Genomic DNA, 7,697 nt, shown 5'->3' with positions numbered 1-7,697 from the left:
ATCCCACTCCTTTAACCTTTTGCAATCCATCTTCTACCTGACACCACTGTAGTGCTGATTATGTCACATACTTCATAGGGGGAAAAGGGAAGGAAAACTCTTCTTTTGTTTCAGTAAGATAAATTTGTGGGCTTCCACAGTATGGCTGGTGCATTAGCTAGCACTCGCTCTGCTCTCTCTCATGGGGAAAGGGCAGACAGCAAGAGACTGAACTGTACCTGCCTCTATTTCCAACAGACTCCCATTCAACTTTAGTGAGCAAAAAAGCCAGGAGAATTTTACTAATCCTTTTTTAAAAAAGTTAATATAATATTATAGCAAAGAAAAAGGAACCTGAACTTTAGTAATAGCTGGAACAATCCAGCAGCAGCGGAAGAAGAGATTTAATTTAGTTGATTTTCCATGGTTGTTGGTTGTTTGCTTATCTCGTGGTGATGGAAGCTGCACATTTTTTCAAAGGGACTGAGAAGCTAGCAGAGGTTTGGCTCTCCAGGAAGCAAGCTGATGCAAAGCAAGGATCTGAAGATCTTTCTACCATCCCAAGATCCGAGTGGGACATATTTTTGAAGGCTGTGCAATGTTCAATCATAAGTGGGACAAAAACCAACAAGCGTGAAGCTTATGGACTCAGTGAGTATAGCATGTTTGTCTCCTGGAGATGTTTCATGTTGAAGACATGTAGTACCATCCTCTTGCTAAAAGCACCCATTCCCCTGTTGAAACTTGCTAGGGATTTGACTCAGTTCAAAGCTTCTTTCATTCTTGTATGAATTCCATGAAGCCTTCTCACCAAGGGCACCCACATCAGAATTTCTAGAAAGATAAGAAGTTTCTTTCATGCAATTTTCCCAAATGGAGCAGCATATTGTAAGGGACATATAAATTCTGACCATTGGTGCTTGTATACTTTGGATTTCTCAGAGGGTATGGTAATCAGCCAGCCAGATCAAACCCTGGAAATTCTGATGAGTGAGCTTGCCCCAGGAGTTATGGACCAGTTTTACATGAAAGACAGTGTCACTGCAAAGAGTGTCACTCGTGAGAGTAGAATTCGTGACCCGATACCAGGTTCTGTCATAGATGCCACAATGTTCAAGCCTTGTGAGTATTTAATGAATGGCATGAAATCAAATGGAATTTATTGGATTATTCACATCACTCCAGAACCAGAATTTTCTTCTGTTAGCTTTGAAAGAAACTTAAGTCAGACGTCCTATGATGACCTGATCAGGAAAGTTGTGCAAGTCTTCAAGCCAAGAAAGTCTGTGACCGCCTTGTTAGTTCTAAATGTCGCACTGTGCTTCCTTTGCCCCAGAAGACTGAAGGTTTTAAACATCTTGATTGCCAGACTGTTATGTTCAATGATTACAAACTTTGATTTTACCACTTTTGCTAAGAAGCAGCAACAACAGAAGAGCTGATTAAGAAAAATGAACAAAAACACAAAAAGAGAACACACATAGAAGAAGGTGGTGTCTGCTCTTTAGATATTGATACCAGGGTCTGCACTTTCCATAACCACCACCTAGTAGCTGCAGAAATCCCTAGGTGTAATGATGGTGTAATCATGTTGAACTGTATGCATTATTATATCAAGGAGTTAGATATGTTGCATGAATGCTCTCTTCTGGGTTTAGGTAGCCTATGCCGCTCTCGCTGTGAAATAGAAGTGCACATAGAAAAAAAAAACTTTTACTATGTGAAACTTTACACCACTTGGGACAACAATTCAACTCAGTTTATATACACCATGTAGTATTTCTCCAGGTATCATCCAAAATTCCCCACAGACAAGGCTTTTATCTTCCTTAGGTATTGTTCTCAGCCTAACCACCTGGGACTGTTCTAAAATTGCTGCCAGGATAGTTACACCCAGTCACCTCCAATTGTTAGAATGTATTTTCTACTAATGTTATTGAAACCAGTTTCTACCTTATAGAGATGTTTTCTACAACAGCAATTAAAGCTTTTTCTTCCACATGTACGGTCCTCTTAAAAAAGGGATTGCTTTTATCCATTTTATATATTATTATTTTAACATTGCTTCCAGCACTTGTATTCATTTGATTTCACTCCTCACCATGGTGTCTCACCTCCCAACTGAGCCCCAATAAAGCAATACACTATTAAAAAATAAATTTGTGAGTTAGAAATAAATTTTTGATCCCAATTATGTTGCATATACACTCATTATGTACATATATAGATACATATTTATATATGCTTAGAAAAACTTCTGAAGAAAAGTCATTGAAATATCTGTAGTGACACCATTAAAGAGAAAGGAAGATTTGGAGATTGGTGAGTCAAGTATCTTCTATTTTCTTCTCTATATATTAGGGTAATGATTGTATTTTATGATGATAATATATTCATATATTCCTTACGTAATAAAACAGTAAATTTTAAAATAGGAGAATGTAATACTGATATCAAAAGAGAATAGGGTCTCAAAAGATCAGCCTTAAATGAATAGTGCCATATATTTATAGAGTGCATTCATAAAAAATCATATCACTAAATCTTCACCAATGCTCAGCACAATGACTGCATGAGATATTAGAATTCTCATTTGCATAGGTAAAATCTGAAACTTAATGAAGTTTAGTGACATACTTAAGTTTCCAGTTAAATTTCTAAGTAGGGACTGAGAACCTCGGTCTCTGATGTGTGATCAAAGCTTCCATTCCCTTAAGTCCCTTCCCCTACTACTCATTAGTCCTTGCTCTGAAAATAGCATCATGAATGGATATAGTCTTACTGTCCTTCTATTTTCTATAAAACAATTTCCTCCATTTTCAATGTTTCTGACATATACATATGTGTGTGTGTGTATATATATATGTACATACACATATGGTGTATATATTTCAAGTTACCAGTAGAGTCATAGTTTTCTATTAATAAAATAGATGAAGCCCTGTCTGGTGTAGCTCAGTGGATTGACTACGAGCCTGCGAACTAAAAGATCGCGGTTTGATTCTCAGTCAGGGCACATGCCTGGGTTGCAGGCCAGTTCCCAGCAGGGGTCAGTTCCCAGCAGGGGGTGCACAAGAAGCAACCGTACATTGATATTTCTCTCCCTCTCTCCTTTCCTTCCCTTCTAAAGACAAATAAAGAAACTATTAAAAAAAAGTTTTTTAAAAAATAGATCAATTACTTAGTTAAATTTTTCAGACATAAACAGAAATATAGATTCTGGAACATGAAATTTCAATACAAGGCTTTTCACTAAAGAAAAAAATAACCGTAATTATGTTTAGCACAATCTTTTTTTTTTCAAAATTATGACAAATGAAAGGCCTCTGGTTTATCTAATGAATGTCTGCCATGAATATTTTTTAAATAACTGCTAAGTGAAAATATTAGTTTCTATTGACTGAATTGTCTAGTCTACCAGAATTAATAGCAATTCACCAGTTGAGCACAAGCACTTTTTTTAAAATCTCTAATTTACTTACCAACCAATAATTACTTGGACAAAAGCTTAATATGAGAAATTTAGAAAATAGCTTATCTTCCCACCCCCTTGTTATCCCCAAATCTCTGCCTTTCTATGGTAATAAAATAATTTATAATTAATTTCCTTTCCTCGACCTTTTTTGTAAGTGGTTGAGAGGAGGGACTAAATATTGGAAAAGGGCTCTACCTCCTATTTATTGTTTTAGAATGGACAGATAACATATACGCCAATCCCTATGCAGGAACCTTTATTTCCAAACTAAAGACTCCTTGGTGATGCCGAAACCTCACTTGAAATCCTTGGCATTCAGTCTGGTGATTGCCAGCTTTGTTCCTGGCGCTCTTTGGAACTAGAATTGTGGAAACTAGAATGAGGAAAAAGCACCTGAGGGGATTAAAAGTCGCCATGTCAAGAAAGTCTGCCATGTCAACCAAACAATCTTAACTAGGAGATAGCAGGGTCTCATGTACCTTACAAAAGCACCGTGCTGCCCATTAGCTCTGTCACTGTTTCAATCTGCCCTGTCTGAGCTTTTCTCAAAAGGCTAAGTGCAAGAAAATACTTGACTTCCCTTTGGGGTTGCTACCTGTGCCTCTAAACTGGAAACATCGGCTCTCATTCTCAGCCAATTAGTAGGGTACGCTCAGGTCAACAGTCACTCTGGCAGACACTGACCAAACCCATTATCTACTGAAGAAAAAATGTAACATTATGCTTTGTAACGTTAGAAGCACAGCTGTGAGAGTAAGACAGTAAATAACTGCTGAAAAACACAGGTTAAGAACTACTGCTCCTTTCCTTTCCCAGGTGAGGCCAGGGCTGCTCCTGGTACACGGACTCTTGGGAGTGGCCAAGCCTTTCCCACAAATGCCTGCTGAGCTGGGGTCGCCATCCCCTCCGTGGGTGGGAGAGCTACGAAAGTCCTGTTTCCTGTTTCTGGGAGGTCAGTCAAGACCAATTCATCACACAGAACAAGCAATGGCCATTTTGAGATTTTTGTCTTCATTCCCAAGATTTTTTCCTGCCTTCCAATAACTGCTAAGATTTATTTATTTAATAGGTGTCAGAAATATTCAAGAGCTTTACATTGATTAATTCAATAGTTTAATCCCACAAACAACCTGAAGAGAAAGGCACTACTACTACCCATGTTTATAAATGAGAAAAATCAAGGCATCACACAAGCTAAGGAAGTTGTCTAAAAACAGATATAATAATATCATGCTAATAATAAGAATAAATATATAGTGTTATCTCACTCCTGAGTCTAGTGTGAACTGCTATGTGATGTTACTGCACTTACTGATTTCTCTGACCATTTACTTCTTCTTCTGCCTGTGTTTCACCTGCACCATAGCACACAGATTTTCTCTGTTCCCCAGGCACCTTACAACCTCGTATATTTAAAAACTAATTAAACTGTCTATCTTGAAATTAAAGATTTGAGGTTTTATTTGACAATCCGAAAAAGTGACTAAAAGTTGCCCTTAATTATTGTAGTATTTTCCCCTAGAAATCTTAGATGGTATACTCCCAAAGCCAACCACTTCATTGAAACATAATGCCTTTCATAGACCATCTAATATATCTCAGAGTCCCCAGAAAAATGGGACAAGGCACATCTGGCCTTGAAATTGCTGCTGACCACCTTAGCTCCTTGTGTAAGAAATGTTCTAGCTCTCTGCGCACATATACACCTTTCCTTCCTATAGGTATCGAAATTGTCATTTGACGAGGAGTTGAAGGTTGTGAATAAAACCGAAAGGACACTCCATCCCCAGATACTGACATTCTGTCTTAGAGGGAATAAAGCGTCAAGTGTGTGTTAATTTTAGAAAAGTTTTAATGGAAGCTCTGGCACTTAAATGAATCTGCAGCTTGTTTCCAGCATAAAATGAATGTTTTAATTAATGTCTTACTTTGATACATTTTGGTCTGGAGTTTTTTGTTCCCTTCTCTTCCCCTGGGGCTAGGAGCCTAGCTCTGCTGTAGGTGGTGCAGGTACAGAGACAGCCCCTGTGGCATTGCTCCCGCTCTCTAAGATCTCAATTGGTTTCTGCAGCAATTTCAGCACCCTGAGACACATGGCTTCCAGGGGGCATTTTATGTTCGTTTCTTAGCTTGTCAGCTTTCTGGGTTTGAATTTTTAGTTACATTAATTGTTCCATCGTCCTCTCCAGCTGTCATCCCAATGGCCTTGGAAACAAATACGCACATCTTACCTAAATTGGTGATCAAAAATTACAAGTAAATGAACAAAGCAATGGAGACTATTAATCCAGAGAAAAATGTTCATTAAATGCTGACAGGGAAACCATTAATACTTGAATAGTTTCAGGGAGAGTAATCAGAGTCTCGATTAATTCAAAACCTTGTTCTGCTGGCAGCCTATGCAATCCTGAACAAAACAGGACTTTTCCCAATCTAACTGGATCTCTACAAGTTTAGGATTTCAAGGAGACATAGGACCTATAAATAGTTCCTTTGCCGCAATGCTCTGTAGTGAGAAATTTAAGCAGACGAAAAGTAGCTCAGCTGGATCATTTCTCTGACGTTCTTGCAATGAAGACTTGGCTTACTGCCTCTAAATTTTTTCTTTGCAGGGTGGGGGGAGATTGGTGTATTCATCTGAACATGAAACTGTAGTTTAAGAAGGGTGGGGAATGATCATTTTTCATTTGTAAAATAAAACAACTATTTTAGTTGGTGAATTGTAAACATGCTAATATTCCCCAAGCTGCATTGCTAGCGGTTTCCTTCATGCATTAAGCCATCTACTGGCTGCAATTCTAATAGCCCTCACTTAAAGTAAGCAACACTAACAACGTGAGTACTGCTTTAAGGGCACCCAAAGGCACTGATTCAATTGCCATTTACCATAGAGGAACAATAAAAAAAATATGAAATACCATCACTCCTTTACAGGCAGCTAGGTGAGCAATCTACTATTAAAAAAGACAAGAAAAAAGAAAAAAAGGCTACCATATAATGAGTCCAATCACAAAGTAAATGCTCGGTAAGTGTTCAGCTCCATCATCAATGCTGTCATTGAGCTATGATAGAACTGTGCTGGTAGGTTAAATATTTTCTGGAAATTACTTTCCATGTATATGTGTGATAGGTACTATTATTATCTCCATTTTTACAGATAAAGAAATGAAGTCTAAGAAAGGCCAGTGACTTGTTTAATTTCACTGTGCTGATATTCTCTCCAGTCAAAATGGGAGCCCTTGTCTGTCTGATTCCCAAACTAAACTCTACCCTGGTCCAAGCTGCTGTTGACATTGAGATGCTAACTCAGTATAAGTTGTTAGTTTCTTGCACATGGAAAGAAAGTCAATTTGCAGTCACTTAGGAGTTAGATAATATACTCAAAACTTACTTGCCTATTGTGACACCACAATAAGATAACTGTATATATATTATGGCTTATTCTTTTTAAAATAAGAATGGGGTCCTGGAGGGTATAGCTCAGTGGACTGAGTGCCAGCCCGTGAACCAAAGGGTCACCAGTCCAATTCCCAGTCAGGACGTATACCTGGGTTGTGGGCCAGGTCCCCACTAGGGGATGGGCAAGAGGCAACCACATATTGATGTTTCTCTTGCTCTCTTTCTCCCTCCCCTACCCCTCTCTAAAGATAAATAAAATCTTTTAAAAATAATATAGAAATGGAGTCACTTCTTATGTTACATTTGTAATTTTGCTTGTTTTTGTTTGATATCTCATGCACATTTCTTTAAATTAGCACATTCTGATCCAACATATGTCTCATAATTGCATCCCACTTCACAGCATGGATAAACCATCTATATCTAAACATGCCTTTACTAGAGGGCATCCATGTTGTTGCCAGATTTTTCTCTGACAAACAATGCTACTACAGTCTATATGTGTGTATACACACTTATGTACACTAACATATGTGTGTGTATATATAACATTTATCTATCTAGGGAAGGGCAGGCACACATACATACTGGACACTTAATTTCTATGATACATTCCAAAATACTAGCCAAATAGGTGTAAGTAGCTACAACTTTTCCTAAACTCTTTAACTACTTTTTACATCTACTAGCAATGCAGGAAAGTATCTCTTCCTCTATCTCTCTTCTCTACTCTGACTCATTGCTATTTTTAGCTTTTGACAATCTGAAGCTAAACAATGATCAATATTATTTTTATTTTGTATTTTCTCAGTAATTAAGATGTAAAGATATCAAAATATAGTTA

General features: G+C 37.7%; 1 pseudogene; it reads left to right on the top strand.

Annotated features, from left to right (window-relative positions):
• Positions 1 to 434: 434 nt before the first annotated feature.
• LOC119037730 (S-adenosylmethionine decarboxylase proenzyme-like) lies at positions 435 to 1,421 on the top strand (annotated as a pseudogene).
• Positions 1,422 to 7,697: the final 6,276 nt, after the last annotated feature.

Source organism: Artibeus jamaicensis, unplaced genomic scaffold (genome assembly GCF_021234435.1).
Source record: "Artibeus jamaicensis isolate MK-2021 breed Jamaican fruit bat unplaced genomic scaffold, CSHL_Jam_final contig_391, whole genome shotgun sequence".
Lineage (NCBI taxonomy): Eukaryota > Metazoa > Chordata > Mammalia > Chiroptera > Phyllostomidae > Artibeus > Artibeus jamaicensis.
This window is presented reverse-complemented; position numbering and strand designations above follow the sequence as displayed.